At 40.4% G+C, this 12,379-nt stretch overlaps 1 pseudogene; it reads left to right on the top strand.

Annotated features, from left to right (window-relative positions):
- Positions 1 to 1,123: 1,123 nt before the first annotated feature.
- On the top strand, positions 1,124 to 1,244 carry LOC145410859 (5S ribosomal RNA; annotated as a pseudogene).
- Positions 1,245 to 12,379: the final 11,135 nt, after the last annotated feature.

A 12,379-nucleotide genomic window follows, 5' to 3' on the forward strand; every position in this document is an offset into this window, starting at 1 on the left:
AATGTAGAGTCAACTGTAGACTTGTAGACGTGGTTCGTACGCTTGCTGCTGCCAAAATATAATATATTGTAATTGTAAATATAATATATCGTAGTTATCGCTGAGCTGTTGTAAAAGTGAGTTGATTGGTAGGTTACGAAAGAAGAGAATGTTCATTGTACTTGTCGTAGATGGCAGGAGAAAGATAAAATTGAGTCTGGGGTTGATTGCATTTTACTTTCTTCAAAGGGAATATCTCAAGAGTAATACTGAGTAACAGTGAGTGAGTCTCACAGCATATTGAGGTGAGTGAGAGCGGTTTATGCGTGCTAACCCTGTGCACTCCTTCCTGCCTCTCCTCACTGTCTTTCTTCTCTCCTAAACCCTTTCTGCTCTGTCTCTCTCATTTCTCTTGTATATGACTGGTTGTGTCACGTGTAAGGCACGGTTGTGTGGAACCTTCTCGAGCCTGGGGACTTTCTGTTCAGGCGTCACACCTTGCTGTGTGTGACGTTGTTAACTGAGAATGCAAACGCCACTTCCTCTAGCCTCAGGCATGACTTTCATCTAACCTCTATATTACATACTGTATATACGTTACTAGCTATAATGTAGTGTGTTATATTTTAGAGTCCTGACATCACCATACAGGAGAAGTACTATAACCATAATTTTTGTGGAAATTTTTAATATCAGCCAGTCTCTACTGTCTACCAAAATTTTTGGCCGAAAAAAAAATGATCAAAATGTTAGTTGCTACTCTCAGTTCTTGCTAAAAATTTTAAATACAGATCAAGTTATAACTGGTTACCATCATTATTTGTGGATTTTTTTTTTTTTTTTCTTATGACGAATGTTTCTGGGTAACATCTTTTTTCGTGGGGTTTCCAGTACTGTTAAATTCTTCCTTGCTGCCATTATTTTTTGTTGATTTTTAAAAGTTTGACTTAATTGTTGCTTTTTACCATCATTTTTCTGTTGAAAATTCAAGTACTGATCAAAATGCTTTAATTAATATTTGTTGAAATTTTGATTTGAATATTAATTGGTATCATAATTTTTTGTGGAATTTTCTATCATTGCCAAATTCTTGCTTGCTACCATCTTTTTTATTTTTATTTTAATATTGATGAAATTGTTGCTTATACCATCATTTACCACGTTGAGCACACCGTTTCCCGTCCGATCAGCAAAGTTAAGTGACGTTGGGTCTGGTTAGTACTTGGATGGGTGACCGCCTGGGAACACCAGATGCTATTGGCATCCCTACGTGTCAAGTGGGGTTGGTGGAGGATTAGTGCCCCTCCCTGTAAAACAATTAACTCTAAGCCATTGGCCACCCCGTCTGGGATACATGGCGTCTGGCAATGATGATGATGATGATGAATTTCAGCACTTTCAGATACTGATCAAAATGCTACTTGCTGCATACATACTAAAGGTTACCATCATTTTTTGTGGACATTATGCACATTGATCAATGCCATACTAGTTACCATCATTTTTATGAAAGTTGTTAAAATGATTTGTCTGACTGTTACTTGGTACCATCACTTTTTGTGGAAGTTTTTAATATCAACCAACTTATTGCTTTCAACCATAGTTTTCTGTTGAAATTTCTAATATTGATCAAATGAAGGTGTCCATACAGTGGAATGCTGAATTGCACCTGGAGGCCAAAGGGAAATCACTATAATATAATTATAGATCTGCGGTTTTCCTTTTGGCCTTTGGGCACGATTCAGCATTCCACCCTGTGGATGCCTTTACTTGATAATGCCATAATTTTTTTTGCGTGAAGTTTCTTAAAATGGTTTGGATGCTACATGCTACCATAATTTTTTGTGGAAATTAAAAAAAATGAATTTTATGCTCCATACTACCACCCTCTTCTCTGGAAATTCTTTAACCCGTCGACTCCCGTTGACATATATAAAAGTCCACACTTTTTGTCACTGTGACTCCCGTTGACATATATAAATGCGCTGCAATTGCAAGGTTCATCGTTTGCACATTTTTCAAATGTCATGCTTGATTTTTGGTATGTATACACAGGACACCTTCCTCTACAAGATGCCAGGCAGGGACAATGCCTTACCCCGCATGACCTACCCCCCCACACACCATTGTCTTGGCAATTCACCTGTTACCAGTGACCTAGCCAGTAAAGACACGTCATGCAACGGTATGAAATTCAAGGCCAGAGTGATTCCCCAATCAATGACAATGTGGAGGACAAAGTTTACGTATCATTAGAGGAAGAAAGTCAGAAATGATGGCCAGGTAATGTCGCCAAAAAAGGTGAGGTATGTTGATGTGTTTGGTGATTGAAACAATGCTTATATTACCTATATTACTGTGTCTGTGTAAAAACCAATATATTATCGTACTATGCATAAATTCATACTAAATAAATTAATAAATACCGTTTATGAGTGGTGTGGAATAGTTACCCTCCCATAGAACTTGTTTACTTTGGAGCCAGCCTGATAGAATACCCATTAAGGTAAGGGGTACTTCTACCTGTATCCAGTATTTTAAACCTCAGATGAGTGATTTCTCTATGAATTGTCGATGTTTCTCACCAAAAACGGAGGTCTGAACCAAAAAAATTTTTATCCAAAATTGGTCAGGATTGGGGGGAGTCAGTGGTGGAAAATTGGTCAGGACGGGGCGGGTTAAATAATCTGAATGTTACTTCGTACGATCATATTTTGTTGTGATTTTTCACATTATCAAAATATTATTTGTTACCATCATTTCTTGTGAAAATTTATCAATTGACCACTTTGCTCCTACCCACCATCATTTCTTTCTACATCTGTAGTTGATGAAAATGTTAAGTGATACTATAAACTTTTGCTGTAATTTTAAACATTAATGAAATTCTAACTTCTAACCATAATTTTTCGTGGAAGCTTTTAAAAGTGTGTGTGTGTGTTTTTTTTTTTGTTACTCAGTTCCATCATTGTTTGTGTAGTTTCCTCTATCATCAACTTCTTACTTGCTACCATCATTTTTCGGGGAAATTTTAATATTGACCAAATTGCTGCTTTCCACCATATTTTTATTTTTTAATATTCTAATTCTGATCAAAATGCTTCTTGCTGCAGTTAATATATGTTGAACTTTTGAATATGATAAAATATTTCTTGCTACCATAATTTTTTATGGATTAAGAAAATAAAATAATGTGAAGGCTTCTTGATGCCATCATTTTTTTTGTGGAAGTCAAAATATTTGCTTATTATCAATATTTTTTTGTTGAAATTTTTAATATTGATCAAATTGTTGCTTTCGACATAATAATGTTGCATATTCTAACGCTGTTCAAAATGCTACTTGCTGCAAATATTCTAAAGGCTACCATCATTTTTTGTAGACATTATGTACATTGATCAGTGCGTACTAGTTACCATCATTTTTGTGAAAGTTGTTAAAATGATCTGTTTGACTGTTACTTGGTACCATCATTTTTTGTGGAAGTTTTTAATATTGTCAAATTCTTACTTGCTGCCATCATATTTTGGGGAAATTATTAATACTGACCAAATTGTTGCTTTCCACCATCATTTTCTGTTGAAATTTCTAATATTGATTAAGCACAGGTGTCCATTGGGTGGAAAGCCAAATTGTGCCTGAAGGCCAAAGGAAAAACACAATAATATGATTAAAGATCTGTAGGTTTCCCTTTGGCCTTCAGTCGCGAATCAACATTTCCTCCCCCCCCCCCTGGACACCTCCATTTGACAACTGTGTATCATGGTAAAAGCAGCCAAATTTGAAAAAGTCACATTCTTGCCGTATCTATACAAGAACGAAATAGCATAATTTCAAGTACCTTCTACAGCAGACTATAAAAGAATGGAAACAGAAAAAGTAACTTCTATACCAAATAAAAAAAAATACAAGACTAATCAGATTTGTCAGTGAGCTTATCAACGTCATGCCCAAACTTTGACCTGTTCACGTGACCTGATGCTAATTCGATCTGCAGCTGAATCGACTAACTTATTTTCTTTTTCCCCCAAGACCTACCCACAGTGCATATGATAACCTTCAGCCCAGTCTAATCTGGCATTCATGAGAGGTGCTCTTAGCATACTGGCACATACGTAAATGCTTACATTGATACCTAAATACATACTGGACAACACAACGAACACGATCCCAACACCAAGGCCTCGCTTCGCTAAGTATTTGTGAAATCTCTCTCTCTCTCTCTCTCTCTCTCTCTCTCTCTCTCTCTCTCTTTGTAGCCTATTTATAAACCTAAAATGAAGAAAGTTATTTTCTGGTTAAGCAATAAAATGAAGAAAATGTTAATCAATGAATTTTCTCCTTAGGAACAGAATGTAAACCAAATAAGACATATTCACAAATATATATATATATATATATATATATATATATATATATATATATATATATATATATATATATATATATATATATATATATATATATATAATCAGCCGTTTGTGTGTCCACTGCAGGACCGGCCTATCTCGACTGAAGTGGGGACGATACAGCCAATGTATCTCAACCAAGTGGCTTAGGCTGTCTAGTAGAAATTGTATGTAGGGTGAGAATGCTTGTAAGTGTAATTGTAGTGCTGGAGTGGCTTTGGATGTGTGTGTAGTCTGTGAACCAAGTGTAATCGGCCCGCGCAAGCCGACTGGATGCAAGCGTACTTTATAGTATGCGACACTGGTTCAACCACAGCACCCCTTGTGTCCGTCAATGCAGTACGTGGCCTGAGGAATGCTCCCAAAGTTTATTACCCTGGCGGGGCGCGAACCCTCGTTCTTCAGTGGGCGAAAACGCACACTTTACCACGCATACTTTACCACTGTACCACAGAGGCTCCATATATATATATATATATATATATATATATATATATATATATATATATATATATATATATATATATATATATATATATATATATATATGCAGAGAGTTCACTCCACCTTGAAGATATGTATGCAAAATAACCACAGGAGAAATGAAAGGAGCGACAGTGAGTACTTTCGTATATTAGATCTTCAGACAGAGTGAGACAGAAATATAAAAAGTAGAGGTCTTTTATGCACACCCGCAGCAGGTAGTGGCACACAGAACAAAGGATGACCTGAATTTTTACCTGTGGCTTAATTAATGGTCACCTGGAGTAGGGAGTGGCACACAACGAAAGGATGACCTGAATCTAAAAATGGGCGATGCACAGAACAATACGTACCTGTCTTTTTGCTTCCTTAGGGATGCACATTACAAAGGGGGGGAGGGGAGGAGAGAGGAGGGGAGGGAGGAGGAAGGGGTAGGGGAGAAGGGGAAGGGGGAAGGGGAGAGGGGAGAGGGAGGAGGAGGAGGAGGTGATAATTACTGCTGCTTAACTTAAGACCTAGAGAATTAATGCTAGGTGTGTCGTTTCCTGGTAGTGTAGTCACACCTGTGTGGTACACACCTAGCATTAATCCTCTAGGTCATAAGTTAAGCAGCAGTATTCATCCCCTCCCCCTTCCCCCTCCCTCCCCCTACCTTTTCCTCTCCTCCTACTCCCTCCTCCTTTGTCACGTGCATCCCTAAGGAAGAAAAAAGATAGGTACCTATTGTTCTGTGCATCACCCATTTTTAGATTCAGGTCATCCTTTGTTGTGTTCCACTCCCTGCTGCAGGTGACCATAAGTTAAGCCGCAGGTAAAACTTCAGGTCGTCCTTTGTTCTGTGTGCCACTCCCTGCTGCGGGTGTGCATAAAAGACCTCTACCATTTACGTTTCTGTCTCACTCTGTCTGAATAAGAAAGTATTCACTATCGCTCCTTTCATTTCTCCTGTGGTTATTTTGCATATATATATATATATATATATATATATATATATATATATATATATATATATATATATATATATATATATATATAAAAGCCAAGAAACCATTAACAACGCTGGGTGGTAATAATATAACCAAACCACACGTGCTCCCTACATGTCAACAAGTGGGTTGGTGGAGGGTTAGTACCCCTCCCCGTAAAACATATAACTCAAAGTCAAATGGACGTGATTATGGCGTCTGGCAATAGATAGATAGGTAGGTATATATTTTACTGTATGTATATATATATATGTTCATTTATAAAAATTTATATATTAAAATCAAGAAAGTTACTCTCTGGTATAAGCACTAAAATGAAGGAAATGTTAAACAATGAATTTCCTCTTCAGGTATAGAACGTAAATCAAAGAAAATATAAACTTACAAACATTGGCACAATTTAGCATCCTGTCTCTTTGGCGGCTAGGGTGAGCATGAAGGAAGAAAGTAATTGGTGGCTGAAGAACGTAATTGGTTTGTCGGACGTTGCAAAGGCCCCTGGTAAAGTTACACAAACATTACACCCAGCCTAAACACCCCTGAAATTGATTTAAAGCTTTTGTGTTAGCTCATTCCATCTCCTCTAAACTTTTTCTACCATTTCTCCGGCAAAGCTTTACCTCTTTGCCATAGTGACTTTTTTTTATTTTTCATCCATCCATCCATCATCCGATCCTACATTGCCCCATGAGAAGCGTAGGAGCCCGGGGCTAGGCATTTGGTCCTGACATTTAAGATGAGAGTGACCAATCGCATTCATCCCTGAGTGGCATTACGTGTGCAGTAAACCCCAACCATCCCTTGGATATAAACCTTCACCGGTTCAATCCGACTGGAGCACAGTAATTACCCACTAAACCAGCAGGTGCCAAAATTTGTTTATATGGTTACCACCCAACGTAGTAAATGGTTTCCTGGTGTACAGGAAACCATTTGGCTTGTAATATTTCCTGTTACATAAAGTAGCTTCAGAAAGAAAAAAAATGGTATAGAAAAAGACGTTCTCAGGCATAGGGGTCCATTGTCTTTAACATACAATGGAACACTTGCAATTTTTCTGCGATGAACAGAAACCAATGGCTGGAAGCCGACAAGCTATTCTCTTCAGGAAAACAGAAGAATTCCATATTCAGGATCTATTCATTTTGAGATGCCTGGACACATTACATTAAAAGACTGGAGTTCATAACCAGAGCGAATTACAGACTGAGATAAGACGGTTCTATAGTTGACCTATTGCACACGAAAATGACTGAAAGTAGGGGTCTTGTTTTATTATTGCCCTTGTTGATCTTGTGGTCTTCCCAATTCTCTGGAAGAGTTTTAATCTGCATCATTTATTCATCACAACAATAATATATAAATGTTTTGGTGGAGATCTTTACTTACTGTAGCTTAGAGACTGACTGGAGTGAATAATAAACGAGGCTGTTGTCTCCTTTGGGAGGCGCCACCCCACCGGAGAGGATTACAGTGAACAGGTAAATTGATAAACATTTTCCTTTCAGTATACATTTTATTAATACTATATCAATTGATGCAAAACTGAATGAACAGATATATATATATATATATATATATATATATATATATATATATATATATATATATATATATATATATAGAGAGAGAGAGAGAGAGAGAGAGAGAAAGGCCCTAGAGAATATGGAATAGTAACAGATTTACTGTTGGATGTAAAGGTTCAAAACATGCCTGCCCACCGTTTCCTTACTTTATTAAGAAAAAGAAAATTCCCAAGACATGGCGCAATGCAATAGTTATTTTGCTTTATATGAAAGGCAGTTCAAAAGATCAGCTATCGACCTATTAGCTTATTATCAGTTATTTACGGATTCTTCACTAAAGTCTTTACAAACAGAATAATAATGAAAGGAAAGCATTCGGGAGCCGAAAGCTAATCGCCCGTCAGAATATACTGTTGGCCAAGTTACAAGCGCGGCTCCCGGGAGGGCCGGGGGGCCGTGCAACCTCCAGGGGGGGTCTGGGGCCAGCGGCCCCCCCGGGGAAGGGTCGGAAGATTTTGGCCATATTGTATCCCCCCCCCCCTGTGGCGGAGGGGATACAATCAGACCGCACTATGGGCTGGTACTACTACTCTACGGCCAGACTGTGTTAGGAAGAATACTGCCACCATATTCCCTGCGTGTCGTAAAAGGCGACTAACAGGGGCAGGGTGAGGGGACTAGGGACCCCCTTCCTCTGTTTATTTCCATCTATATACCTGCGCTGCTTCCCCCAAGGAAAGGGAGGTAGCCGAGACAGGACGACACACTCCCAATTTTCTCATCCATTCAGACACACTCATTCACATATTAGCCCCAAAGGGGAGAAGGGACAGATCCTCACCGCACCACACCGCACGAGGGTGAACTGCGCAGTGCAATCAGTGACATCCGCAGCAGGGCCCGACAGCAGAGCTTGTTTACCCCTGCCACATCATATTAGACCCATTCCCTTACCTGCACCTGACCTGATTAACTGATCAGACCAAATGCGGGAGAATATCCCCTCAGGGCTGTGTCATCATTTATTCATTCACAATTTCTCTCCACTTCTGTCATTCACAGCCACTCTTCCTTGCTCAACAGACATCCCTCTCGCATCCAACCTCTCTTCACTCTGCCCATCCATCCTATTCGTGGTCTCCCTCTCAGCCTTACACCTCTCACATCAGATCTAGTGATCTTTTTCACTCATTATCCATTCTCTCGATATGCCCAAACCATCACAACATCCTCTGCTCAACTTGATCAGCCTTCTCCTGAACAACTCCAGTTCTCCTTTGCACTAAATCTTTTCTCACCCAATCCATACTTGTCAACCCACACATACTCCTCAGACACCTCATCTCTATTACATTCAAACTTTTCCTCTCTCCTACACCCATATTCCATGTTTCAGCCCCATGTAACACAGTCGGTACCACAACACCCACATACAGCCTTCTCTTTACATCCATTCTAGGTGAACGACATCTAAACAATTTTTTATTTCCTCGAAGCACCTTTCCTACTTCATTCATTCTAAACTTCAATTCTGCATATATTCTTCCATCCACAGCAACATGTGACCCAAAATACTTAAAACACTCTACCTCCTCAAGCAACTCACCATTCAAAACTATATTCAACCTCATACCATCTACCGACCTCGTACATTTCAGCACTTTACTCTTATTCTCATTTACTTTCAATTTCCTCCTTTCACACACCCTTCCAAACTCCTCTACCAACTGTCTCAGTCTTTCTTCTGAATCAACCACCAGTGCAGTATCATCTGCAAACAGCAGCTGCTTCAGGTTCCACTCTCTACCATAAACATTCACCAGACTCAGACCTCCACCTGAAACTCTTGCATTCACCTTCCTTACAACACCATCCATATAAATATTAATCAACCAAGGCGACATCAAACATCCCTGCCGCAGCCCCACTCTCATGGGAAACCAATCACTCACAGTATTTCCCACTCTTACACACTCTCTGCTATTTACATAAAAACTTTTCACTCCTTTTAGTAACCTACCATCAAGTCCATACAATCATAAAACAGTCCACAAAGCTTCCCTATCAATTCTATCATACGCTTTGTCTAAATCCATGAATGTCCAAAACACATCTCTGTCTTGCGCAAAATACTTTTCACACACGTATCTCACAGCAAACACCTGATCCACGCATCCCCTCCCTCTCCTAAAGCCACACTGCTCATCACCAATCACTTCCTCTGTACCCTCTCTAACTCTCTTAATTAACACTCTACCATACACCTTACCTACAACACTCAACAGACTTATACCCCTAAAGCTAGTACATTCATACTTATCACCCTTCCCTTTATACAACGGGACCACACAAGTATTTGCCCAGTCAATTGACACCATACCTTTCACAAAGCACACATTCAACAATCTTACTAACCATTCAACAATAGTTGCTCCACCACCCTTCAGGCATTCCACAGTACACCCATCCATACCTGCAGCTTTCCCTTTTTTCATCTCCTTTACTGCCTCCTGCACTTCCTCCATTGTGATCAAAGAATCATTCAACTCTCCCAATTAATTTATTCCTTGCACCCTTACATCTGCCACAAAGTCAGCCACCCTTTCCTCCTCTACATTTAAGTCTTTCAAAATACTCTGCTCATCTCTTCCTTACTGCATCCATCTCAGTTAACTTCCTTCAATCCTCTGCTTTTACTCGCTCTTCCTTCCCAGACTCTCCCTTTTGCACCCTTTTCACTTCCTTCCAAAAGATTTTCTTATTCTGTTGAAAATTCTCAGTCAACCGTCTACCCCACCTCTCACCTGCTGCCACTTTAGCATCACGCATAGCCCTTCTCGCCCTATTCCCCTTTTCCTTATTCCTCTCATATGACACCTCATCCTTCCTCTGCAGCCACACTTCATATGCACGTCTCTTCTCAGCCACAGCCATACTTACTTTTTCGCACCACCATTCACTTCTTTTTCTTACACCACTACCCTCACATCTCACACCACACACCTCTTCCGCATCCCCCACCATAGCCCTCTTTAACAAGTGCCATTCCTCCTCCACACTGCCATTTTCCTGATCTTTCACTGCGTTCAACTCATCTTTCAAATTCTCCTGATACTCTATCATTTTCTCTCTTTTATCCAACTCACTCACTTTCAGAACCTCCCTGCCTCACCTAACCCTCCTAGCTCTCACCCATGTATTACCTACTCTTAACTTTCCCTCCACCAGGTAGTGGTCAGACATACCTCCACCCTCCCCTCTCAGAACTCTCACATCCAACAATCTTCCTATTACATTCCTGGACACAACCATATAGTCTATCAATGCTCTATCAGCCACCCTTCCACCCTCCTGTCTCACTCATTTATAATTATAAATCTCTTCCTTCTCTAACAGGGTATTTCCATTCACCATCTCTCGCTCAACGCACATCCTTATCATTCGTTCCCCATTTTCATGTCTTCCAGCCACACCATGCATACCAACTACACCTTCAACTGCTGCATTTCCCACTTTAGCATTCAGATCTTCCATCATTACCACGTTCACATTCGCTCCAAAACTCAGCAGACACTCATCAACATCATTCCAGAAAGACTCCCTCTCTTCTTCATCCCTTTCACTACCATGTCCAAGCACTCATAAACACCCACAACTCACATTCAAATTTCGCTTTCACCCATATCAGTCTCGATGACACCTCCTTCCATTCAATCACACACTGCTGTACATCCGGACTCACTAACAAGGCCACACCTTCTCTTGCCCTTCCTCTATCAACACCAGACAATCTTCCATTCACACTTCCAAACATAGACTCACCCTTCCCTTTCATCTTCGTTTCACTCAAAGTTAACACATCCAACTTTTTTCTCACAAACATTCTCCCAATCTCCTCCCTTTTAGCCCCAATCGTACTGCATCCACGCACATTCATAGACCCAATCTTCAGGGCACGGGGATAACTCAGTTCCCCATCCCTTTCTCTGGCCTGTCTCTTTTTAGGATCTAAATAAACCAGAGGAGGGGGTCCCCAGTCCCCTCACCACTCCCCTTTTAGTCGCCTTATACGACATGCAGGGAATACAGTGGAAGTATTCTTCCTAACACAACCTGGCTGCAGAGTAGTAGTACCACCCCATAATGCGCCAGATTGTGTACCCCCCGGCAAGCCAGAGAAAGGGATGGGGGACTGAGTTATCCCCGTACCCTGAAGATTGGGTCTATGAATGTGTGGATATAGTACGATTGAGGCTAAAAGGGAGGAGATTGGGAGAATGTTTGTGAGAAGAAAGTTGGATGTGTTAACTTTGAATGAAACGAAGATGAAAGGGAAAGGTGAGTCTATGTTTGGAAGTGTGAATGGATGATTGTCAGGTGCTGATAGAGGAAGAGCAAGAGAAGGTGTGGCCTTGATAGTGAGTCCGGAAGTACTGCAGTGTGTGATTGAATGGAAGGAGGTATCATCAAGACTGATGTGGGTGAAAGCGAAATTGAATGCATTGTGGGTGTTTGTGAGTGCATATAGGCCTGGTAGTGAAAGGGATGAAGAAGAGAGGGGGTCTTTCTGGAGTGATGTTGATAAGTGTCTGCAGAGTGTTGAAGCGAATGTTAATGTGGTAATGATGGGAGACTTTAATGCTAGAGTGGGAAATGTAGCAGTTGAAGATGTAGTTGGCATGCATGGTGTGCCTGGAAGACATGAAAATGGGGAACGCATGATAGGGAAGTGTGTTGAGTGAGAAATGGTGATTGGAAATACCCTGTTTGAGAAGAAAGATATTTATAAGTGTATATGGCAGAGACAGGAGGGTGGAAGGGTTGTTGATAAAGCATTGATGGGCTATGTGGTTGTGTCCAGGAATGTAATAGGAAATTGTTGGGTGTGAGAGTTCTGAGACGGGAGGGTGGAGGTATGTCTGACCACTACCTATTGGAAGGAAAGTTAGGATGGGCGAGAGCTAGGAGAGTTAGGTGTGGCAGGGAGGTTTTGAAA

This window comes from Coenobita brevimanus, chromosome 86, assembly GCF_032717465.1.
Source record: "Coenobita brevimanus isolate Jiangsu-jjx chromosome 86, ASM3271746v2, whole genome shotgun sequence".
Classification (NCBI taxonomy): Eukaryota; Metazoa; Arthropoda; class Malacostraca; order Decapoda; family Coenobitidae; genus Coenobita; species Coenobita brevimanus.